This window comes from Manis pentadactyla, chromosome 1 (assembly GCF_030020395.1).
Source record: "Manis pentadactyla isolate mManPen7 chromosome 1, mManPen7.hap1, whole genome shotgun sequence".
NCBI lineage: Eukaryota > Metazoa > Chordata > Mammalia > Pholidota > Manidae > Manis > Manis pentadactyla.
The window spans coordinates 91,307,630-91,334,552 of NC_080019.1; the positions used below are offsets into that span (position 1 = coordinate 91,307,630).

At 35.2% G+C, this 26,923-nt stretch overlaps 1 protein-coding gene across 1 annotated transcript in view; it reads left to right on the forward strand.

Annotated features, from left to right (window-relative positions):
- The window catches only part of RSRC1 (arginine and serine rich coiled-coil 1), a 470,761-nt gene that overhangs the window by 354,656 nt on the left and 89,182 nt on the right, over nucleotides 1-26,923 (forward strand). The window lies entirely within an intron of this gene.

Consider the following 26,923-nt stretch of genomic DNA (forward strand, 5'->3'; position numbering starts at 1 on the left):
GCTAAGAGGATCAATATTTTAGCACACCTCTAACTTATTTGTGGCCTACTGATTTGGAAGCTCTGAGTGTACCACAATTGTAGTATTACATTTAAAAAATCTAGATTGAATAGTAACAGTTTGAAATACAAATCTATATAAAATCTGAGTATTTAAAAGATACTCTAAAAATTGCCCTATCCCAAAAGAGAACAAATATGTATCTGGATATAGCTTTTTTTAGACAGATTAATGGTTTTAATCATATTTTCCATTTACTATTAGTTCTAATATGTATTAAGATTAACTACTCAGATTTTAATCTTTGGTTTGAGTACATTAAAGCAGAATATACATTTAAACTTTATTCTTAGGAAATATTAAATAAATTATCTCTTAGCAGAATTGTATTGTCACTCATTCGTAGAGTGTCTAGAGTGATTTTTCTGAAACTCCAAAGGACCTTAAAGGGAATTGATCCTTCTCTGTCCACTGAGTCTTTGAGGAACTATAGTCCTGGTCACCAGTTTAGTTATTGATAAGCTAGAACTAGAATCTGTTTCTCCTGATTCCTAGATTATTCCCTTCCAATTGTGCTTCCAGATGTTTTAAAATCCTAATAGGAGAACTTCTAAGATGTTGTATATTTTAAAATCACATACTATGCTTTCACAGTCATAAAAGTAATTTGCTAGCAGTTTTCACTTCTAAGCTCGATGATATTTTCAGATAGGGTTTTAATAAAGTAGTGCCATTTTATTTACTTATTTTTTATACAGCATCTTCCCTAAAACTTTACACTGTTTGAGTGTTCAAAATAGACAGTGGAAAAACAAAATTATCCATTGTTGCTAAAGTTTCCTTTATGCTAAAAATCATTTTACTATGCTAAAGGAATTAAATTCTAGTATAAATAGATTTTTAAGATTCTAATTTAGGTGATAATTCTACAAACATTAATCTGTTTAGTACTTTGTCCTCTGTCATTCCATTTATACATTCCAACAGACAAGAAGCAGAAAGATAAATAATTCTTATTGCGCCACCTAGTGAAATTCAGGTGCTGTGTATTTATTACAGCACATTTCATTTGTGGAAGGCTGTACACACAGCTCATTTGTTATGCCTGTATTATGCCACTAGGAAATTCACAAAGGAGAAGAATCCAAAAATCTGTCCACAAAGGTTTATAACCATATTTTAGTTTACAAAATTTTCAAGATTTAAATATTATTAGCAAAAGTATAAATACTTACGTTCTTAATCTGAAGTCATTGACTTGAACAAAATACAGTACACATTCATTAAAAATAAAATGTACTGTTATATACATATATATATACACATACACACTATATATATATATAATTAATTTACGATTTGTAGTAACAAATAACACCATGTTAAAGGATCTGTTTTTAAATTGGTTCAAGTGTTTGAAAGTGAAAACTCTTACATGGTTTTATGTTGTTTTTTTCTAACAATACACAAGCATTCAGCTGCTTTACTTGTTAAGTGTTAGTTTTTAATAGTATTGCTAAATACCAAGGTCATGCTTTCAAAATGATGACACAAGATAAAATAAGAACACTATTGTCAGTATCATTGTTTTGTGTTGATATTTTGTGTTTTGTTGATGTTTTGTGGGTTTTTTTAACCTATGTAAAAAAAATCAAGGAAAATAATTCATCTAGATGATGAAAAAAAAACTTCTCTATCGACCTAAACTTGTTGTATATGAGAAAGCATAGGACATTTGGTGGCTATAACTATAGTTCTGAAGACTTTTATTCGATTTGGCACTTAATCACTATGAGAACTCAAAAATTATAATGATTGCTCTAAATATGTGTTATATAGGGAAACTTCTAAAGTATATAAGCCTGAATATTGAATCATACCCTAAATGAACTTTTTCAGTAAGGGATAGATTCACTCTTAAAAACTTGTGGACAGGCATATTTATATATATTTCAGATATAAATAAACATACATCAAGTTAATATAATCTTGAAATTAGAATGTTGAAGGGTTATGCCAGATTTTATTTGGAATACTAACATTCATATGACTGGAATGTGCATATAATGTAACTTTCTGAGACACTGATAAATCTCAAAATATCATTTGTTGTCATCACAGACATTCCTAAAATATGTAAGTAAAAAACAGAATTAAATCTTTAATACATTATTATCCCTCAGAAGTATTATTTTGTATGTTAATTTTTAGTTCAGTTCAATAAAATCATTCAGGAATTAAAGAATCATATGTGATAGTACACTATACTAAAACCAATAAGATATCTGACCTCAAGAAGTTGACACTCTAGTGTGGAAGAAAGGCACAAATCCAGCTGGCTGTACTAGAGAAGTAAATATAGTCCTCTCAGACCTAAGAGGAGGAATTAATGTATTGTATTTTGTATTGTAATTTGTATTGTAGAATATTATGAATATAGATAGAGCATGGATGAAATACAGAACTGAATTTGTAGGTGAGATGGACATTTCTAGAAACTTTATATATATATATGTGTGTGTATATATATATATACACACACATATATACACACACACACATAAACATTCTTTTTCTCAGTTAAAAGCAGGCTCATAAAATATTCTATACACTCTCAAAATCAAGGAAACCACATTATATATATTTAGTGCATATTTCTTTAAATGAAATTTTGTGGTGAGGGAAGGGTTCACTTCTAAAAACTTGTAAATAGGTTAAAATGTATAAAATGTATCATAAACATGCAAATACATATACTTCTATATTAAAATAACTAGTAATATCTGTAAGAATGTATAGGTAATATTGTGTATTTTATGTAAGTATAATATTTAGCCCTTATATGATATCTGCCTTGGGATAGGTACTTTTCTGAGTGCTTGGCAAACACTCATTTAATCCTTACTCCAACCCTATAACTTATAATGGAGGTACTATCATCAATACTATTTTCAGGTGAATTAACTATGACACAGAGAAGGTAAGATGCTTTCCTAAGTCTCATAGCTAGTAATTGGGTAGAACCAGTATTCAAGTCGATTCATTCAGCTTCAGAATCCATTCCTTTAACCTCTTTGCTGTTTCCTGATTAAAGCCATTTCACTAACAGATAATGCTATAGAAGATACCATATTCTAATAAGTCCCTTCCAGTTCTTTTATTTTCTATATCCAAAAGCTTTTAGGTGGGGATCTAATACAATATGTTATTATACCAAAATCCCAGGATAGTGTATTATATGCAACCAGACATCAGTACAAATCAGTGCTATTTCAAGTTATAAATATTTTCAGCTATAATAGCTCATTTTCTTACCAGTGTTTCTTTCCTTTTTTGTAAAATTAAAAAATTATTTGATAAATATTAAACACATGATGACAATATAATATGGCTAGTGCCAGAATAGAAGTACCACAGGAACAACTAACTATCTAGAGTTAGGAATGGATTGTCATAAAATGTAGCATTTTTTAGCAAAGTTTTCCAAACCTAGGGTACAAAACAGACACAGAATTGTGAAACAGTGTGGTGTATTTACAAAATTGGAATAAGTTTTTAGTGTTTGGAGAATAAAGAGTATGTGACAGAGTGGTGGCTGACTGGGAAGTGTGAGTTGGGACCATTTGGTGAAGGATCTTGCAGGTCACTCTAAGGAAGGTAGGTAAGATTGACATTTTATGACCATTTTTTGAGAGCACATTCTTTAGAAGGTGTTGGCTTCCACTGAGCCTACATTGCAAAAGTGATATTGTTCCATGTCAGATCCCCTCAGAAAATTAGTCTATCTTTGCTTTGCTCCCAGTCCCCAGGGGATCTTTAGACAAGAAGGAACTGGTCCAGGAGTGCCTTCAGTAAACCAACTGAAATTTTTGAAGACTTAAGTTTTAATTATTAAGTTGTTCTCTGTAAATAATCTCTCAATTTCTGTGTTTCTCTAAATCTGGGTTGTGAGGTGTATTTTTATCTCTTGGCTTCTTAACAATATTCACTGAGTCATATTTATTGAACATCTACTATGTAATACTATATTGAGTCCTGGGGTTAAAGTTGATGAGCTGAAGTGATAAAGCCCGTTAAAAAAAAATTTTTGAAGATCTGTAATCTTACCTTGATGGAAAAAAAGAAAAAAATATTTTCATGTCTTGTACTAAAAAGAAGACAAAGGTTGATAATAGTATCTTTATTTTGTAATTGAAATTACCCAACCACTTCTTCAGATTTACTTAATAGGACAGTTTTTAATTGGCATAAGAATGTGGTTTCTTGAATCCCAATTCAGCATGTGCTCCACTGGAATGCCTCAATCTTTTGGTAAAAAATATATTTTCCATTTATGGATCATTTTGATTTCTTTTATTCCTCATGCTTATTTCATTAAACTGTTAAGTCCCCTCTTTAGAGCATACTGTATTCATATCAGATTTGCATCATATGATTGCTTCTAATTTGTGTGGATCTTAAAACATAGTCTCAAAACATATGAAGGAAAAATACTGACACAACTGCAAGGATAAATGTTGAATCCTGCCACCATGATAGGCGATGTTTTAAAACAACAAGCTAACAGATTTGCTCTGGTGAACACATGTAAGATCCTGAACTCAGGATTTAAGGAACATATGTTTTATTTTCAAGAACTGAATAAACATGTATATTAATAAAGCAAATTTAAACATACATCAAAAATTATCATATACACTGTACTCTTTGATTAGGATGAAATTAAACTAGACCTCACTATAAATAAAACACACCAAATAGTTTGCAAACTTTAAAACACCTTTCTAAGTAATTCATTGGTCCACCAAAAAAAAAAAAATCACATTGGGATAAAATGAATCAAAATTCACTATTCCTAAATAAAAATTATGTTGAGATTTTTAAAAAATGCAAAGTCCAGCCTACCTCAGGCTACGAATCTGTGTTTAAACAAGCTTTCCTTGCTTGTTACATACTGATATCAGATGCTGATACATGCTGAAGTTTGAGAACTACCTTAAATAAAAATGAAGTAACTTAATGCCTACTTGAAGTTATCTAGCAATAAAATAGAGATTATGAAATATTGATAATGATTAATACTGGAACTAGAAAATTGCTGGAAGTATCTCTTGTCAAATGCAGAATTGATGGATACTATATTCCAGTTTTGGAGGGCAAGATATAAAAATCACAGCTTGATAAAATGGCTTTAACAAAGATCTTCATTGTATGACTTTCTTTGATTCTGCTTTCATATTGTGATATTATTCAAAGTATTTCTCGTTTCAACAGTGCCATGTAGAATTGAAATTAGAGAGAAATTTCAAAGTACTTTATTTTTGTTTTCCTGAACATATGAATTTCTTGTTTAATGCATTTTTTTATTGCCTGTAAAGCTTTGTAGATGTGTCTTTTTATCACCAAAACAATTTAAAGAATGCTAAAAACCTATATATTTTTATAGTGTGGTTTATTAATGAAGTACATCAACTTGCTAGCAAAAATTTACCTATAATAGAAATGCTTTTGGAATATCTTAAATAGATCTTTAATTTCTTATTTATTTCTTATATCTTATATTAATCTCTAATTCAGGAAATTTATGGTTTATTATTTCTGTGATCTTTAGCTTCTTTATATTCAGTCCCTCTTTTGGACTGAATTTAGTTGCCTGAGCATTGTAATAGATCATGACTATGATTTTTAAGGGATACCAATTTTCTTTCTTTTTCTCTTTCTTTTTAATTAAGGAATTGCTATCTTAGGCTGCCCCTGCTATTGTGCAATTTGCCTATTATATGAGAGAGAAAAACATACCTCTTCATTAATAGGCTAGTAAAAGGTCATATATTGGTCCAGTTTATAGTTCACCCTGGAGAGTAAATGAAACAGTTTCATTATGTGTCTAATTTTCACAGATCTGGGGGAGTGGAAATCTCAGAGATGGTTCCAAAACCAGGTCACACCTCCAGGGTGCTTCAGTTTGTCATCCAACAAAGCCTGCATTATTAATTAAATTGTATTTGTAGTATTCTTTAGCATAGTATGGGCGTCCCAATTAGTATGGCAGTGGTACAACTCCCTCTATCAGAAGATATATAAAAAGTGCATTTAAAACATACTTTAAACATGATTAAATCAGGACATGGCATAAAACTCCATAGGGGAAAATTTGTGGACTCAGCAGTGGAAGTCTGCATTTTATCAGAGGTGTTATCATTTTTAGTATAGAGATGTATGTGTTAAAGCACTGAAATTCAGCTATTGACCTCAGACGTAAATGATGAATCTCTCAAGTTAAGGCAACCAAAATCATGGCATGTACTTAAATACTGAGCATTTCATATTCCTGAAAGAAAAAAAGTCAACTTCAAAATATTTATTAATAGCATGGCAGTTTCACCCTAAACTATTTGCTTTCATACTTATTTTAGAATCGCATTTCATTCATAACATTGCTGACTTAATAATTAAGCATTAAGTAAAAAAAGAATAAATTTAACTATCTTTATTTAGAAGCACTAGTAGAATTAGATTTATTTTATACAAATTATTTCCACATAGTTTTTAAAAGGACATTATAGCATTATGAAAAGAAGAGCAGACAGACCTGTTGTAATTCTTGCCTCACCATTTATTAGTATGTAACTTTAAGCAAATGATTAAACCTCTCTGAAATTGCCTTTTTATTTGATAAATTTGACATATTCTGTAAATTTAAAGTGTACAGCATGTTACTATGGTACATTTATACATTTAATGTGATTGCCATTGAAGCAATATTTATCACACTGTATCATTATAGTACAATATTATTGTCTATATTCATTTTACTTTACAATAAATCACTATGGCTTACTTATTGTTGCAAGTTCATACCCTTAAATACCATCATTCTTATCCCCTCAACTTCCAATCCCCTGATAACCAACAGGATTACTCTGTTCTTTTTACAAATTTGACATTTTATACCATACATATAAGAGATATCACACGATGCTTGTCTTTCTGTTTGATGTATCTTGCTTAGAATACTTTGCTCAAGGTTCAGCCATGTTGTCATGAATGGCAGAATAACCTCCTTTCTCATGGCTGAATAATGTTCCACTGTCTATATCTATGTCACATCTTTTTTTATCTATTGATAGGCATTTAGGGTGTTTCTGTATCTTAGCTACGGTTCATAATGCTGTGATAAACACAGGTGTGCATCTGTCTTTTTGAAATTCTGCTTTCACTTCCTTTGGGTATATACCTAAAAGTGGCATTGCTGCTTCATGTGGTAGATCTCTTTGCAATTTTTGAGGAACCTCCACATTGTTTTCCAAAATGGTTGGACTAATTTACATTCCTACCAAACAGTGTAAAGGGTACCCCTTTTTACTGCATCCTCTTCAGCTCTGGTAGTCTCTCATCTTCTTGATGATAGCCATTCCAACAGATAGGAGGTGATATCTCAGTAGTTTTTATTTCCATTTCCCTGGTGATTAGTGATGTTGAACATATTTTCATGTGCCTACTAGCCATTTTTAAGTCCTCTTTGGATAAATGTCTGTTTAGTTCTTCTGCCCGTTTTTAAAATCAGATTATTTGAGGGGGTCTTTGTTTCATTGTGTTAGTTCTTTTTTTTTTTTATAATTATTTTTTTTATTGAAGGGTAATTGACACACAGTATTACATTAGTTTCAGGTGTACAACATAGTGATTCAACATTTGTATACATGACAATTCTAGGTACCAGCTATCACCATGCCAAGCTGTTACAATATCTTGACTATATTCATTACATCCCAGTTACTTACGATTTTACTATTGGAAGTGTGTACTTTTCATTTTTTTTGTTTGTTTGTTTGTGAGGGCATCTCCCATATTTATTGATCAAATGGTTGTTAACAACAATAAAATTCTGTATAGGGGAGTCAATGCTCAGTGCACAATCATTAATCCACCCCAAGCCTAATTTTCGTCAGTCTCCAATCTTCTGAGGCATAACAAACAAGTTCTTACATGGAGAACAAATTCTTACATAGTGAATAAGTTCTTACATGGTGAACAGTACAAGGGCAGCCATCACAGAAACCTTCGGTTTTGCTCATGCATTATGAACTATAAACAGTCAGTTCAAATATGAATACTCATTTGATTTTTATACTTGATTTATATGTGGATACCACATTTCTCTCTTTATTATTATTATTTTTAATAAAATGCTGAAGTGGTAGGTAGATACAAGATAAAGGTAGAAAACAGAGTTTAGTGTTGTAAGAGAGCAAATGTAGATGATCAGGTGTGTGCCTGTAGACTATGTGTTAATCCAAGCTAGACAAGGGCAATAAAACATCCACGGATGCAGAAGATTTCTCTCAGAACAGGGGGGGTGAGGTTCTAAGCCTCACCTCTGTTGATCCCCAATTTCTCACCTGATGACCCCCCTGCGACTGTGCCTGTCTTAGGTTGTTCCTCCCTTGAGGAATCTTACCCGTCTCTGGCTAACCAGTCATCTTCTGGGGCCATACAGGGAAATGTAAAGTTGGTAAGTGAGAGAGAAGCCTTATTGTTTGAAATGGTTAGCTTTATATTTGTTTGCATATTTATACCCTGTAGCTTCTATACCCAGCATTTGTCTTGAGGTATCTTTATCACTTGGAAGAATTACGATACTCAGTAAATTTGATAGGAGGCACGAATTCTATTTAAGGGTTGTAATTAGGAAGGAAGAAGAAAAGCTACAGAAGTAGAAGGCGGAAGAAAACATGGGAAGATTGATTATTTCTTTGACATATCTTCTTGTAGAGTAACTTCAGCATGTATAGGTTTTAAGCTACTACTTAAATTGCGCACACACATTAACATAATAGGAGTATAGTTACATAACCAAAGCATACCTGTAATTACCAGCCATCTCAAGTGAAACCAAGAAAACCAGTTAGGCACCTTAGGCATTTGTGAAAACTTATCTATGATATGGTGGATATTGTCCAACTGAACTTGAACACTCTGAGAGAAATCAGACAAATTAAAACAACCCATTCCTGGGGAATGTTCACATCCCTTATGTTCTTTTAACAGTAAATAGTCTGTAGTTGTAAGATTTTGGAGCGCTACAATTTGCACTTCTCCTAATTCTTGATTGAGTTCCAACAGTATAGATCCAGTCAAATATGTTGTTTTACTGTATGCACCGGCCAGCTTAGATCTCTCCTTCTTCATTCCCATGGCAAGTCCAGGAACTGGTGGGATGAGTGCATCTATAGCTGTAGCAGTGCGTGAATCTTTGCTGGGGTTTTTTGATGATCATCTTCCGGCATGAGTCTTCCAGAGAGTGCTGATGTTGGAAGTTCTTTTTCATATCGTATCTTAGTTCATTTTCGGGGTAGCCCAATTAGGCTTTGATCCTCCATATAAACAGAAACAGACCCTTTGCCTACACTTTTATATGCCCTTATATACCCTTGTGTAGAACTCATTGGAAGTTACCACACAGGAACTGCCCTTTTTTTTTTTTTTTTTTCTGGTATCACTAATCTACACTTACATGACGAATATTATATTTACTAGGCTCTCCCCTATACCAGGTCTCCCCTATAAACCCCTTTACAGTCACTGTCCATCAGCATAGCAAAATGTTGTAGAATCACTACTTGCCTTCTCTGTGTTGTACAGCCTTCCCTTTTCTCCTACCCACCCCATGCATGCTAATCTTAAAACCCCCCTACTTCTCCCCCCCGCTTATCCCTCCCTACCCACCCATCCTCCCCAGTCCCTTTCCCTTTGGTACCTGTTAGTCCATTCTTGAGTTCTGTGATTCTGCTGCTGTTTTGTTCCTTCAGTTTTTCCTTTGTTCTTATATTCCACAGATAAGTGAAATCATTTGGTATTTCTCTTTCTCCGCTTGGCTTGTTTCACTGAGCATAATACCCTCCAGCTCCATCCATGTTGCTGCAAATGGTTGGATTTGCCCTTTTCTTATGGCTGAGTAGTATTCCATTGTGTATATGTACCACATCTCCTTTATCCATTCATCTATCGATGGACATTTAGGTTGCTTCCAATTCTTGGCTATTGTAAATAGTGCTGCGATAAACATAGGGGTGCACTGATCTTTCTCATACTTGATTGCTGCATTCTTAGGGTAAATTCCTAGGAGTGCAATTCCTGGGTCAAATAGTAGGTCTGTTTTGAGCATTTTGATGTACCTCCATACTGCTTTCCACAATGGTTGAACTAACTTACATTTCCACCAGCAGTGTAGGAGGGTTCCCCTTTCTCCACAGCCTTGCCAACATTTGTTGTTGTTTGTCTTTTGGATGGCAGCCATCCTTACTGGTGTGAGGTGATACCTCATTGTAGTTTTAATTTGCATTTCTCTGATAATTAGCGATGTGGAGCATCTTTTCATGTGTCTGTTGGCCATCTGTATTTCTTTTTTGGAGAACTGTCTGTTCAGTTCCTCTACCCATTTTTTAATTGGGTTATTTGTTTCTTGTTTGTTGAGGCGTGTGAGCTCTTTATATATTCTGGACGTCAAGCCTTTATCGGATGTGTCATTTTCAAATATATTATCCCATACTGTAGGGTTCCTTTTTGTTCTGTTGATGGTGTCTTTTGCTGTACAGAAGCTTGTCAGCTTAATATAGTCCCACTTGTTCATTTTTGCTGTTGTTTTCCTTGCCCGGGGAGATATGTTCAAGAAGAGGTCACTCATGTTTATGTCTAAGAGGTTTTTGCCTATGTTTTCTTCCAAGAGTTTAATGGTTTCATGACTTACATTAGGTCTTTGATCCATTTTGAGTTTACTTTTGTATATGGGGTTAGACAATGGTCCTGTTTCATTCTCCTACATGTAGCTGTCCAGTTTTGCCAGCACCACCTGTTGAAGAGACTGTCATTTTGCCATTGTATGTCCATGGCTCCTTTATCAAATATTAATTGACCATATATGTCTGGGTTAATGTCTGGATTCTCCAGTCTGTTCCATTGGTCTGTGCCTCTGTTCTTGTGCCAGTACCAAATTGTCTTGATTACTATGGCTTTATAATAGAGCTTGAAGTTGGGGAGTGAGATCCCCCCTGCTTTATTCTTCTTTCTCAGGATTGCTTTGGCTATTCGGGGTCTTTGGTGGTTCCATATGAATTTTTGAATTATTTGTTCCAGTTCATTGAAGAATGTTGCTGGTAGTTTCATAGGGATTGCATCAAATCTGTATATTGCTTTCGGCAGGATGGCCATTTTGACGATATTAATTCTTCCTAGCCATGAGCATGGGATGCGTTTCCATCTGTTAGTGTCCCCTTTAATTTCTCTTAAGAGTGAGTTGTAGTTTTCAGAGTATAAGTCTTTCACTTCTTTGGTTAGGTTTATTCCTAGGTATTTTATTTTTTTTGATGCAATTGTGAATGAAGTTGTTTTCCTGATTTCTCTTTCTGTTGGTTCATTGTTAGTGTATAGGAAAGCCACAGATTTCTGTGTGTTGATTTTGTATCCTGCAACTTTGCTGTATTCCGATATCAGTTCTAGTAGTTTTGGGGTGGAATCTTTAGGGTTTTTTATGTACAGTATCATGTCATCTGCAAATAGTGACAGTTTAACTTCTTCTTTACCAGTCTGGATTCCTTGTATTTCTTTGTTTTGTCTGATTGCCGTGGCTAGGACCTCCAGTACTATGTTAAATAACAGTGGAGAGAGTGGGCATTCCTGTCTTGTTCCCGATCTCAGAGGAAATGCTTTCAGCTTCTCGCTGTTCAATATAATGTTGGCTGTGGGTTTATCATAGATGGCCTTTATTATGTTGAGGTACTTGCCCTCTATTCCCATTTTGCTGAGAGTTTTTATCGTGAATGGATGTTGAACTTTGTCAAATGCTTTTTCAGCATCTATGGAGATGATCATGTGGTTTTTGTCTTTCTTTTTGTTGATGTGGTGGATGATGTTGATGGACTTTCGAATGTTGTACCATCCTTGCATCCCTGGGATGAATCCCACTTGGTCATGGTGTACGATCCTTTTGATGTATTTTTGAATTCGGTTTGCTAATATTTTGTTGAGTATTTTTGCATCTATATTCATCAGGGATATTGGTCTGTAGTTTTCTTTTTTGGTGGGGTCTTTGCCTGGTTTTGGTATTAGGGTGATGTTAGCTTCATAGAATGAGTTTGGGAGTATCCCCTCCTCCTCTATTTTTTGGAAAACTCTAAGGAGAATGGGTATTATGTCTTCCCTGTATGTCTGATAAAATTCCGAGGTAAATCCATCTGGCCCGGAGGTTTTGTTCTTTGGTAGTTTTTTGATTACTGCTTCAATTTTGTTGCTGGTAATTGGTCTGTTTAGATTTTCTGCTTCTTTCTGGGTCAATCTTGGAAGGTTGTATTTTTCTAGGAAGTTGTCCATTTCTCCCAGGTTTTCCAGCTTGTTAGCATATAGGTTTTCATATTATTCTCTAATAATTCTTTGTATTTCTGTGGGGTCCGTCATGATTTTTCCTTTCTCGTTTCTGATACTGTTGATTTGTGTTGACTCTCTTTTCCTCTTAATAAGTCTGGCTAGAGGCTTATCTATTTTGTTTATTTTCTCGAAGGACCAGCTCTTGGTTTCATTGATTTTTGCTATTGTTTTGTTCTTCTCAATTTTATTTATTTCTTCTCTGATCTTTATTATGTCCCTCCTTCTGCTGACCTTAGGCCTCATTTGTTCTTCTTTTTCCAATTTCGATAATTGTGACATTAGACCATTCATTTGGGATTGTTCTTCCTTTTTTAAATATGCTTGGATGGCTATATACTTTCCTCTTAAGATTGCTTTTGCTGTGTCCCACAGAAGTTGGGGCTTAGTGTTGTTGTTGTCATTTGTTTCCATATATTGCTGGGTCTCCATTTTGATTTGGTCATTGATCCATTGATTATTTAGGAGCGTGTTGTTAAGCCTCCATGTGTTTGTGAGCCTCTTTGCTTTCTTTGTACAGTTTATTTCTAGTTTTATGCCTTTGTGGTCTGAAAAGTTGGTTGGTAGGATTTCAATCTTTTGGAATTTTCTGAGGCTCTTTTTGTGGCCTAGTATGTGGTCTATTCTGGAGAATGTTCCATGTGCACTTGAGAAGAATGTATATCCTGTTGCTTTTGGATGTAGAGTTCTATAGATGTCTATTAGGTCCATCTGCTCTACTGTGTTGTTCAGTGCTTCCGTGTCCTCACTTATTTTCTGCCCGGTGGATCTATCCTTTGGGGTGAGTGGTGTGTTGAAGTCTCCTAGAATGAATGCATTGCAGTCTATTTCCCCCTTTAGTTCTGTTAGTATTTGTTTCACATATGCTGGTGCTCCTTTGTTGGGTGCATATATATTTAGAATGGTTATATCCTCTTGTTGGACTGAGCCCTTTATCATTATGTAGTGTCCTTCTTTATCTCTTGTTACTTTCTTTGTTTTGAAGTCTATTTTGTCTGATATTAGTACTGCAACCCCTGCTTTCTTCTCGGTGTTTTTTGCCTGAAATATGTTTTTCCATCCCTTGACTTTTAGTCTGTACATGTCTTTGGTTTGAGGTGAGTTTCTTGTAAGCAGCATATAGATGGGTCTTGCTTTTTTATCCATTCTATTACTCTATGTCTTCTGATTGGTACATTCAGCCCATTAACATTTAGGGTGACTATTGAAAGATATGTACTTATTGCCATTGCAGGCTTTAAATTCGTGGTTACCAAAGGTTCAAGGTTAACCTCTTTAGTATCTTACTGCCTAACTTAACTTGCTTATTGAGCTGTTATGTACACTGTCTGGAGATTCTTTTCTTCTCTCCCTTCTTATTCCTCCTCCTCGATTCTTCATATGTTGGGTGTTTTGTGCTGTGCTCTTTCTAGGAGTGCTCCCATCTAGAGCAGTCCCTGTAAGATGTTCTGTAGAGGTGGTTTGTGGGAAGCAAATTCCCTCAGCTTTTGTTTGTCTGGGAATTGTTTAATCCCACCGTCATATTTGAATGATAGTCGTGCTGGATACAGTATCCTTGGTTCAAGCCCCTTCTGTTTCATTGTATTAAATATATCATGCCATTCTCTTCTGGCCTGTAGGGTTTCTGTCGAGAAGTCTAATGTTAGCCTGATGGGTTTTCCTTTATGGGTGACCTTTTTCTCTCTAGCTGCCTTTAAAACTCTTTCCTTGTCCTTGATCTTTGCCAGTTTAATTTATTATGTGTCTTGGTGTTGTCCTCCTTGGATCCTTTCTGTTGGGGGTTCTGTGTATTTCCGTGGTCTGTTTGATTATTTCCTCCCCCAGTTTGGGGAAGTTTTCAGCAATTATTTCTTCTAAGATACATTCCATCTCTTTTCCTCTCTCTTCTTCTTCTGGAACCCCTATAATACGGATATTGTTCCTTTTGGATTGGTCACACAGTTCTCTTAATATTGTTTCATTCCTGGAGATCCTTTTGTCTCTCTCTATGTCGGCTTCTATGCGTTCCTGTTCTCTGGTTTCAATTCCATCAATGGCCTCTTGCATCCTATCCATTCTGCTTATTAACCCTTCCAGAGTTTGTTTCATTTCTGCAATCTCCTTTCTGGCATCTGTGATCTCCCTCCGGACTTCATCCCATTTCTCTTGCGCATTTCTCTGCATCTCTGTCAGCATGTTTATGATTCTTATTTTGAATTCTTTTTCAGGAAGACTGGTTAGGTCTGTCTCCTTCTCTGGTGTTGTCTCTGTGATCTTTGTCTGCCTGTAGCTTTGCCTTTTCATGGTGATAGGAATAGTTTGCAGAGCTGGGACTAGTGACGGCTTGAAGAACTTCCCTTCTTGTTGGTTTGTGGCCCTCCTCTCCTTTGAGAACAGCGACCTCTAGTGGCTTGTGCTGCGCAGCTGCGCGCAGACAGGGTTTCTGCTTCCTGCCCGGCTTCTATGGAGTTTATCTCTGCTGTTGCTGTGGGCGTGGCCTGGCTCGGGCAGCTACTCCAAAATGGTGGAGTCGCGTTGGAGCAGGAGCGGCCTGGAGGCTATTTATCTCCGTAAGGGGCCTCCCTGCTCCCTGCAGCCCAGGGGTTAGGGTGCCCAGAGATCCCCGGATTCCCTACCTCTGGATTAAGTGTCCCGCCCTGCCCCTTTAAGACTTCCAAAAAGCAGCCGCCAAAACAAAACAACAACCACAAAACAAAAATTTTTTTTTCAATTAAAAAAAAAAAAAGGTGGCCGCTCTTTTTTCTTTATTCTCCAGTGCCAGCCTCAGGCATCTGCTCACCGGTCTTGCTGCCCTGTTTCCCTAGTATTGGGGTCCCTATCCCTTTAAGACTTCCAAAAAGCGCTCGCCAAAACAAAACAGAAAAAAAAAAAAAATGGTTGCTCGCTTTTCTGGTGTCCTTTGGCGCCAGGCCACCGGTGCCCGCTCACTGTTCTTCCTGCCCTGTTTCCCTAGTATTGGGGCCCCTATCCCTTTAAGACTTCCAAAAAGCTCTCGCCCAAACAAAACAGCAAAAAAAAAAAAAAATTGGTCGCTCGCTTTTCTTATGTCCACCGGCGCCTGGCCTCCGGTGCCCGGCCTCCGGTGCCCGCTCACTGTTCTTGCTGCCCTGTTTTCCTAGTATCCAGGGCCCTGCACTCTGGCCCGGATGGCTGGGGCTGGGTGTTCGGCAGTCCTGGGCTCCGTCTCCCTCCCGCTCTGCCTATTCTTCTCCCGCCGGGAGTTGGGGGGATGGGCGCTCGGCTCCCGCCGGGCCTGGGCTCGTATCTTACCCCCTTCGCGAGGCGCTGGGTTCTCTCAGGTGTGGATGTCATCTGGATATTGTCCTGTGTCCTCTGGTCTTTATTCTAGGAAGGGTTGTCTTTGTTATATTTTCATAGATATATGTGGTTTTGGGAGGAGAGTTCCGCTGCTCTACTCACGCCACCATCATCCGCCCATCACATTGTGTTAGTTCTTTATGTTCTTTGCCCCTTGCTCCTTATCTACTACATGGTTTGCAAAAAATTTTCTCCTGTTCCATAGGCTGCTATTTTATTTTGTTGTTTCTTTTGTTGCTTGTCCTTTTGATATCATGTCCAAAAAATCGTTACCAAGACCAATATTGATGAGCTTCCTCTTTATGTTTCTTTTAGAGTTTTATGGTAGCAGGTCCTGTGTTGAAGTGTTTGGTCCATTTCAAGTAATGTCTGTAAGTGGTGTGAGATAAAAGCCCAATTTCATTGTTCTCTGTGTGTTGCTCCAGTTTTCCCATTTGTTTGTTAAAGAGAGTGTCTTTCCCCGATTGAGTGTTCTTGGCTCCCTTGTCAAATATTAGTTGACTGTATATGCCAAGATTTAATTCCGGGGTCTCTTTTCTGTTCAATTGGTCTGTGTGTCTATTTTTATGCCAGTACCATATTGTTTTTATTACTAAGGCTTCATAGTTTGAAATCAGAAAGTGTCACACCACTAGCATTGTTATTTTTTCTCAGGATCGCTTTGGCAGTTCAGGGTCTTTTGTGGTTTCATACAAATTTTAGGATTATTTCTTCTATTTCTGTGAAGAATGCCTTTCCTATTTTAGTGGGGATTGCATTTAGTCTGCAAATGCCTTTTTAACAATATTTGTTTATTTTAACAAGGTATCTTTCCATTTGTGCCTTCTTTGATTTCTTTTCACAAAGTCTTGTAGTTTTTATTATATAGGTCTGTCACTTCCATGGTTAAAAAAATTTATTCCTAAGTATTCTATTGTTTTTAATGTTATTGTGATTAGAATAGTTTTCTTTATTTCTTTTTCTAATGCTTCATCACTGTTGTAAAGGAATGCTACTAATTTCTGTAACTTGATTTTGTAACCTGCCACTTTACTGAAGTCATTGATTAATGCCAACAATTTTTATTGGCTCTTCAGAATTTTGTCTGTATAAGACCATATCATTAGCAGATAGTGACAGTTTTCTTTCTTTCCCTCTGTATTTGGAAGCCTTTAATTTCTTTGTCTTGCCTAATGGTTCTAGCTAGGACTTCAGTATTGTATTGAATAGGAGTATAAAGAGTGGGCAACCTTGTCTTTTTCCTGATTTCAGAGGAAACCCTTTCAGTTTTTCTCCATTGAGTCTAATGTTAGCTGTGGGTTTGTCATATATGGTTTTTATTATGTTGATATAGGATATGTTCCTTCTAAACCCAAATTGTTAAGCGTTTTTATCATGAAAGGATGCACTTTGTCGAATGCTTTTTCTGCATTTCTTGAAATGATCATGTGATTTTTATCTTTCATTTTACTGATGTAGTGAATTATACATGTTGATTTGCACTGAAACTTTTTGAGTATTATATGAAATAGCTGTATTTTTAAATACTTAGCACAGTGACTGATACACAGTAGATCTGCATAAGTTTCTCTTTCCCTTTAGAATTGAAACCATGGGAACAAATGATATAAATAACAATATACAATTCTAATTTTTTTAAAAGGAACACCTTTTGTAATGTAAGGATAAAATAAAACTTTGGAAAAGAAACATGGCATAAACCTTTTGAAAACTATTGCATCTCATCCTTGATTTCTCACATAATTAAGCATTACCATTTCTAGTCTTTGGTTCTTATTTTTAAAAGGATTGCTTACCTTTAGTTTTCCTTAAAAATACGTATTGATAGGATGTTTAGAGTTACTGAAAAGAATAAGCATTACAAATCACTTAGTGGAGTATAGGATATGATTCTTTCCAAAGGGAGTAATTCTGTAGCTCCAAACCCCAGAGTTTTTTTTTCTGAAATCCTGAAATATCTTTCTTGGAATGGGGGTGATAATGGTGGCCAACTGACTGCAAACTGACATCCAGTTCATGGATGTGCAATAAGTCAAAGGAATACAGAATGATGAATTTATTTTTATTTTCCATATCAACATTCTGATAATAAAAAAGAAAAAAAAAGCTAGTACTGCTTTTCTTTGAGACTAGACATCACAGCAGTTCTTTATCTCCTTGTTATTATTATTGGATTGTTTTCAGGGTTTCTTAACTTTTGTTCTTAGATATTAGTAAATGACATCCTAATTACTGTGGCTAAGCAGTTTATACAGGTTACAAAATGGGAAGCTGGGCAAGCATCAGGCATCAGCGCAATAGAAGAGAAATATAAGCATGGTCAGAAGAGACTACAGAACTTTACACAGTAAAAAAAGCACATTAGCCATCCACTTTTTCATCTTAAATTATATCTACTTGATTCCTTCTTTGTCACTGGAATGCTCATAGATTCCATCAGGGGCATTGGAAAGAAAAATGCCTATTCCAAGTGAAGAGCATTAGGATATTCTGTGTGCAGCTGCGTTAGTCCAGCACATCTGTTGGACATACATAGTGTGTCACTCAGCAGTGAAATAGATCATCAAAGTTTTCCTAATAAATGACATGAGAATTCTCCAATAGAATAAAAAGAAAGGGAACATAAAGTAATTCTTTGCAGGCTTGGGTAATCTTTAAATCCACTTGGGGTTATAAGGATTCAGAGAGAAAATTTAAAAACATGACATAGGATAAAATAATAAAATAACATAGGATAAAAAGAAAAGACTTACTTGGGGAACTATTACAAAGTATACAAAAGGGAATTTTATGTGAAACCAAACCCAAATCCTTCAATATGTTCCAATTATCTTTACTCCCATATTCGTGCTAAAAAAGTAGGAAATAATTAAAAGATACCATATCATTTTGTTGTTTTCCTTTTGTCATGTTTATGGATCCACAATTTTTCAGCATTACCATTTATACTGTTTTAACTATTTGAAAAATTAATGTAAATGATTTTTTTGAGTTTTTATAACTTAAAGCATGAGGTGTTACAAACTTATTTTCATAATTCAGAATAACTGTACTTTGGAAGTAATAGTTCCTGTCTCCAAATATCAAATGGGAGTCTAAAAAAGAAAAGAGAAAAAGAAAGGAAGGAAGAAAAACATTAATAACAAAATATTTTTATACCTCTTAGAATCTGAGTTAGGGGAAAAATTTAATAAGTTGGTGCAACGTTAGCATGTCTCAGAGCATACATATTCTTTGTTTCCTTATATTACAGAAAAAAATGGTTCTTTGGTAAAATAAAGTGGGGAAATACAGGCTAACCTAAGTTAAACAGGTTTTTTTAACTGCATAATATTTCAGACCTTTACATTTGTCCTTGATTATTGTGACTTGCCATGAGGGAGGATTTGGTGTTGTGTGACAATCTTATTCCACTGTGGGACTTTGTTTAAATGGAGGAATTGTGACAACATACCTCCTGGCTTTCTACTAGTGTTTATTCCAAAGCCCATCTTGGCTGGATTGTAACCATAAAACGAAATATAAAATATAATTGAGCTGGTTCATTGAAACCTCATAAATCAAGTGATTGGCCTGTCCTCCTGGCTTACAGTTATCCTACAAGAATCAGCTCAAGTACCACCTCCGACAAGAAGTCTTCCCTAAACATAGCCACTTCCAAAGTACCTGTATATAGATGTGTGGTTTTTGTTTGTTTTACATTTCCCCTTCTAATCTCTGAACTTCATCCCTCAATCTTCAGCACTTAGCTCAGTGGTCAGCTCTGCTAGAGAATTTTCTCTGTCATCCGTTTATGTTTTATAAATCTGTTTTGAGTGGACAGATGAAGGAATGATGATAAAGAACCTGCTTGTAAGGTGATCTAACAAAAAACAGTATTTTTAGAGCATTTACTGATAATGAGCAATGGCTTTTTTTTTCTTTTTGCAGTGGCTATGCAATAATTGCAATTCATGTTTGTAAAATAGTTTCTTGATTGTACTTATTGTTGACCCTTAACGGTGTTTGAGGCAGATTCAGAATAATCATTTCTTACTTCTATGTTGTGTGTGTGAAGGAGGCTGAGGCACTGGGGGAAGCTAATATTGTGACCTTCGTTATACAGTCTTTAAATATGCAGAAGCAGCAGCTATGTTCATATGTAAATTTATAAGTGAATTTAATAGTGTTAACTAGTGAGTTTTTAGGTTCTCTAAGTTGAGGTCTAGGTAAGTGCAAAAACTATAAGAAACTCAGCAAAAATAACAGAGAAAGCCTTAAAAATCATGGCCTTCTTAGGATTCGTTTTTTTAATATGACATTTTTTGTCAGTTATGATTTTTTTCTCTCTGAAAGTCATTCTTTACTACTACTTGTCTAATACAAGTGTACTATTGTCTGAATTTTGCTCTTGTTATTTTTAAATTCACATCTAGACCTTCAGAAATCTCTGGAGCTGCCTCTTTTTAAATATATAAAGAAAAAAATCTAGCTTTTGCTATTCTGCTGTTCATAATAATTTCATCTCTTTGAATTCAAAATGTTCATGATTTTATCAACAAAGTTATTAAATCCATAATTATTCATTTTGAGGCATGTATGCCATCCTTGATCCAAAATTATATCATTTGTCAGATATCTTTATAAATGTATTCCCACATAATGCAGACCGCCACCTTTTCTTTAATGAAATCTAATAACTAAAAGTTGTTTTCTGCCTACCATCAACAACCCTTTTTTCCCCCCTGAGACATTAGAAATATCACATAGTAGTAGTGTTGGCTTATCAGATGGGCTGACAGATGCAGAACATTTGATTCAGGATTTATACCTTTGTACCTCTTTCAGTAGACAGACACTTATTGCCCTTTATGTTAAAACCTAGAAAGAGACCCTGGTACAGCTGAGCTAAGACTGCACAATTGCCTGGTTTCCCTTCTCTAAGTTAAAATGAAAACTTCCTTACCACTCAACATAAAAGTTCAAAGGAAATTCCATCCAAAATGTAAATATCACTTTCCACTCTTTGCTGATTTTCTCTTGCACAAACACAGCCTGAAAATCAGTAATGCATTTTAGTCAGGTGTTTTTTTACTTAGAGCCATAATTGACTGCAGTGGTGTTTTTTAGAGACACAGGAATTATTGAAGAATGGTATTATAACACTTTGGAAACAGAATTTCACTGACTAGAACCACTGTTCACTTACCACTTTAGGTAAGCTACTGTATTGTGGAAAACAGGGCTGTGGGGAGGGGGCGGGGGCATGGCAGAATATCAGAATTAATGAAATTTTTTTCAGACACAAATATTTATGGAATTAAACACAGTACTATGAAGAGAAACTCTCTAGATACATTTTCTCCTGCCACCTTAAATATGAAACAAATAAGCGTATATTAATGGTTGTCCCAAAACAAGAGGCCTCTTCAGATTTTCTGTGATATTGAATAATGTCTTTTCAGATAAAAGATTCTCCATGAACAGTAACTTGTATATGGAAGCAGTATATTCTTCTCTAATTTTGGCTACTGTTTGCTTCTGGTGAATAAGTAGATAAGTAAACTTTAAGCAGCTTTAAACTAGAATTCACCGCCTCTGTATCTTTGTCATTCTGACCTTTGGCTAATAACATTAACTTTCTTGGGTACTTTATTTCTTTATCAATAAATATGCATAGTAATAACTTATCTAGATAAAATACCCAAACTTAGGATTCTTTGTGAAATGACACTTTATTATTAGTTTATATTGTATCCCTTTTACTCACACTTTTTTTTAAAGCATATGACATCATTTAAACTCTTCTTTTCCTCTTCGTTCAGGGAAAATTATTTGGTAAGGTCTTCTAAACACATTTGTTTAGTCTTTAGTTATATTCATCTTGCTCTTCTTCAGTTCATGTATGGTGTTCCATTTTGATTATCAAAATTTGATTTCCAAGATAGAATCCATATCTTCTCAAATCACTTTAAGTATATCTATTCATACTGATCCTGTAAAATTCTGTTTGCATTATTTATTAACTCTTATTTCTCTGCTTAGTTGTTCTAGAGTGTTGTTGTTTGTGCTGTTTTTGTTTGTTTTGTCTCTCAAGGGATTGGTTTTGCTCAAATATCTAGTAACTCTAGGTTGGCCATTTGCCTTTATATTTGACAATCCATATAATCCTGCATATCAGCTCATTATACACAGTCTCTATTGTGTTGGGGGAAGATGTGTTGCTGATAAGGACACATTAGTAGCTTTTCTTCCCTTTTAGGGGTTAGTAATTACCAGCCCTTGCCTCAGTGGGCCTAGCACCTCCTACCCTGACTGTTTAACTTGTGGTCAAACACCACCTATACACCTACTTCCCATATTCAGGGGATGCCATTGTTCAGCTGCTCCATCATATCTCCCCTCTTGACATTTGCCTCAGGCCTACCTCTGTGCTTGGGCCAGTGTCTTTGAAATGAAAGCATCCCAGGACCTTCTCCCATTTCTCTGTAGTCTTCCGAATATGATTCAGCTGTGATTTCCTCTAATCATTTTTCTATAGGTCTGATTCCATTTGCTTCCTATGTTTTAAGAATTCCTCAACATTTCTGGTCTATTCACAGTGGTGCAATGTTAAACATTGGGCTATATATAGAAAAGAACTTCTGCATGAAGGTTCTTAAATCCTTACAAGATTTTCTCTGGGAATATTGATACAGGTCTTCCTGAAAGAAGGGAACGAGTTGGATACCTTGACCATCTTTTCCAGTTCTTGATTCAATTGATTTCCTCTCGTGGTGTATATAAAATACCTGCCAAATCATTTAATCTCTACCTTAATCAGGTACAATATCTCTATGGAATTTTATTTTAAATCAGCAAAGATGAGAATAAATTCTGGTAATATGCTATTAACCACACATACTAACTCCCCTGTTTAGCCCCACATCTCCTTGGCAGCTGCTCTTCTGACCTGTATCACTCAAGTGCTATAACCATAGAGTTCTTTTCCTGAAAGGAGACTTCATTTTAGAAACAACAGCATAATATTTGTGTTGACTTTCAAAATCCTTTTATTCCATTTACTTAGGAAACATCCATTTAACACTTACTATGTTAGGTGAGGTGTGCAAACTGCAGTATCAAACAACCCCAAAATTTCAGTGCCTCAGAACAATATGAATTTGTTTGGTGCTCCAAGTCATCAGGAAAACACTACCTGCAAAAGTTCAGTGACCCAGATTCCTTTTGTCCTGGGGTTTGCCCTCCATGGGTCCTCTGTTCAGCCAATGGAAGGAGAAAGAGAATGAGAATTGTATGGGAGTTTAATTTTATAGTCCAGGTATGGAAACATGATACACATTGTTTATGATCAAATTCCATTGGCATGAACTTAGATAAATGGCTACAGTTAACTTCAAGAAAAACTGGAAAATGTAGTCTGACTAGAGACTTGAGAACAAGAGAATTCTAATAATTTCTGTCATACCTACTACGTGCCCTGCTCTCAAGGAGATAGATAGTTCCTCTAATCAATCAATTAAGTATTGTACATTCTGTAAGGAAGGTATTAAATGCCTAAGAAAAAAGGAGGGAACAATCAGATCCACTTGGGGATAAAGGGTAGTGTTTGATCACACATAGTTTCACAAGAAGAGGGTGACATCTGGACTAAAACTTTCTAGTAAGAATTTCTCAGTGAGAAAGTGAGGAGGGTTCCCCAGCAAAAACAAAGAACATGACAAACAAAAGGCAGTGTGGCCCAGCAAGGCCACACTTCCTTGAAATGGTAAAGGAGGGGTGGTTTCTGAATGATGAGGCTAGAAAGTTACATTGAGATCAGACTGCGAAGAGCTTTAGACGGCATGCTGAGGAGACTGGATTTGAATACATATTGCAGCAAGGTGCCTCAGAGGTAGTTTTAGCAGGGAGCAACATGCTCATATTTACATTTTAAAATGGTATCGAGCATCTCTACATTCTAGATACTGTGCTTGCTACTGGGATACAAAACAAGGAACACATTCCTCGCTCTGGTAGTATTTTAGAGGGCTCATTGGAGAAAACAGGATTAAAAGTGCAGAAATCAAATAGAAGCTCCTTTCTTATTCAAAGTGGAAAAAGCTGAAGCCTTAAATGTGAATATTGGCAATGAAAATGGAAAGGGCTAGATGGATTCTACAGATAATCTGTAGTGTACAATCTAATATAATCTTTTATATTGTAATAGTCAATCACATGTACAGCATCAGGAGAAGATTTGGAGGAAAGCATCACAAAGATTTCCAACCTGAGAGAAAATGGGAAGTACCAAGGGAAGAGGTTCAAGTTCGAGAGAAAGATCTTGAGCTTAATCATGGATACAATTTTGAAATACCTGTGTGTGGTGTCCAGGAAGTAAATGGAAAACGAGTTCTGATGATCAAGAGAGGGGACAGAACTGGAGCTATGATAGACATATGGGTTACATTTTAGATCTTCACTAGACTGCCTAAGCACAAAACTCCAAGAAGTAAAAGGAGGGCAAAAAAGGATTGACAAAGAATTGTTAGAAGTCGAAGAAAATTTTGATAAAGATGTAGTTGGTTAACTATTTTTTAAAAAAGAAGAAACTCACAGGATAAAACTGATATAACCATTTGTTTTGGCTATGATAGAGATTTTAGGGATCATTGCAAATGCTGTGGGGGCAAATTCAAATGGAAACAAGAAGAGGCAGTAACTTTATTAAAAGAGTAAATATTGTACAGGATTTATGAGACTTGATTGTGTTTGTAGGCTGAAGATAGAGAAGAGTGAATTTGAACCTTAAGAAGCAGGAATAACCCTAAAGGACAGGAAAGGAATAGGTTCTAAAGCACAAGTGGGTAGATGTATATTATGAAACAAGGAGAAAAAGAAGTGCAGATTGGTGAACATAAAAGCTTGGAGGTGAATGGAAGTGAAGAGCAGCATTGAGGACCCATGTTAATTTCTAAATAATTGGTTTTTAGTAGAGTCAATAACATTTATACCATTTTGTAGGGAGCCTCTGCAGCAAAAAGAAAAAAAACAGGTCAGATGTTCATAATAGCTTGGCAGAATGACAGTGGAATCAGGGAAATGAGGATGTTTATAAAGTGTGAAATTGAAGTGGTTGTCTTGAGGTTCATGTTAGGTAGGGAAGAAAGCAAAGCCTGGAGGGAACTGTTAGCCTTGAGGAGCTCTGTAGAGCCAAGGGACTGGAAGTTGTGCACAAGCCCAGTGGAAGATGTGAATACCTTTGGTAACTGCTGTGCTTTGTAGTAGATCCTGCAGTAAAGACCAAAGAGAATGATCATGAATCCTAAGAATAGGTCTTACCACTTACCAATTGTGTTCTTGGGTATCAGATTTTGTAGTACATCTAATGAGATTCAGTATCCCCATCTGTAAAATGGGATTGCCAGCTTTTAAATAATATAAAAAGTTTAGGATAAATTCATGTATGAATAACCATATGTGCTTCCTTATTCACATGTAAGTAGTAATATCATACAGCGATCAGAAAGAAAAAAAGAATGTTTCTTCCATATTCCTGCAATAATCAATGAGTTTATCCTAATGATTCAATGTGAATAAATGAATTTCTTCAAGTGAATTCATTCAGATTACTTGTAGAGAACATATTTATTATTGATAAAATTTTCAAATGTGTACTTCTTAATTATCTATGCTATTTTGACGTAATTCAACGTTTTTATATTTATACACATATGTGGGGAATCTTGATTGACAGCTTGAAGCTTCATTACATAAAATATTTAACCACAGCACAAGAGCCATTTGCAGTTCTGAAAAAAACATATAAAACAATATTTCAATGAATTGTCCATGTATAGCAACAAATCAGAAAAAAGGACAAACCGGCATAGTGAATAGATAAATCAGATTTAGGCAGGGTAGTTTATTGAATTTAAATTGTGCCCAGTTGGCCCAAGAGCTATATATAAGCAATCCATCTTATGCTGTTAATGGAGGTTCTTGAAATCCACCTGATGTTTGCATTATTAAATTTCAGTCTAATGAGCTCTGCTAATACATATTGAAGATGGTTGTAAGGGGTAGAATCTGAGCGGGATAATTTGAAAGAAACATAAGCTGAGCATTTTACATGACTCAAGGGGTATATCTACAATTACACATATAACCAAAATCGAATTTAAATGGAATTTCTATTATACTTGTCCTTCTTCCAGGGAGAATAAAGTGTAAATGAAGTAAAAGTCTTTAGAGTTACTGGTGGTTTGTTTTTATTATCTAAGTTAATAGATTCTTGCTATGATACAGAGTGGCATAAAAGTTTTAATACTTCATGACTTTAAATGCACTCTAAGTATGTATTAACACTGGTAAGTGGAAACAGATGTATGTGTAATTGGATATAGCACTTCACAATACCATTAAATAAGTTTTATATTTTAAGAAAGTGTCAATATTGATGGTAAAGTAAAATCAGACTTTGAAGAAAAATAGTTATATATGTAATGTATATTTTCTTTAAATTCCCCTTTTAAGCTCAGTTTTATACTTCTAAAGGATATGTTGATTTTGCATGGAAAATATATATACAGCAGAAAAACTGAAGAGTATGTTTATTTTTTAAATCACAGTTTACATTGCTGTTATCATTATAATAAAGGCTCATACAAAGTTTAATGCTGGCACAGTTTGATTCTTTTCCTTTTGACGAGGCAATACTTTTTAACTTAATATTTCATCAACTATAATGCTATTAGAGACTTATTTTCACTTAGTTCACTCATCAGGCAGTGAGCTGGCAATAAAGGAGAATCACTCCTTTGAGACATTAATGCTTTGGAATAAATGATGTGCTAGAACAGAAATTTAATTAATTTACAGAGTATATTGATAGTCCCTTGTTACTGTGCTGTATATTTTTAATCTTCTTTAGCATCTGTAGTAAAGTGTTTGAAAACCCCTGCAGTTGAGCAACTAGTAGATAATTAAGTAATAGGGGAAGAGGTTTCTAGAGGGAGAAAGATTCTTTTTACCAATGCTGTCATAACATGAATAAAGAACTAAACTACTACTATGATATGTAATGAAAAAAAATAATATGCTACCTAATTTGTTACTGTTCCAAAGATATTGCAAGCATCCTATATCTAAAATGTAAACTGCAGCTTAAGAGCTTTCTTCTAAAGCTTAAAACAGATTCATTGCACTGACAAATTGAATAACTTTT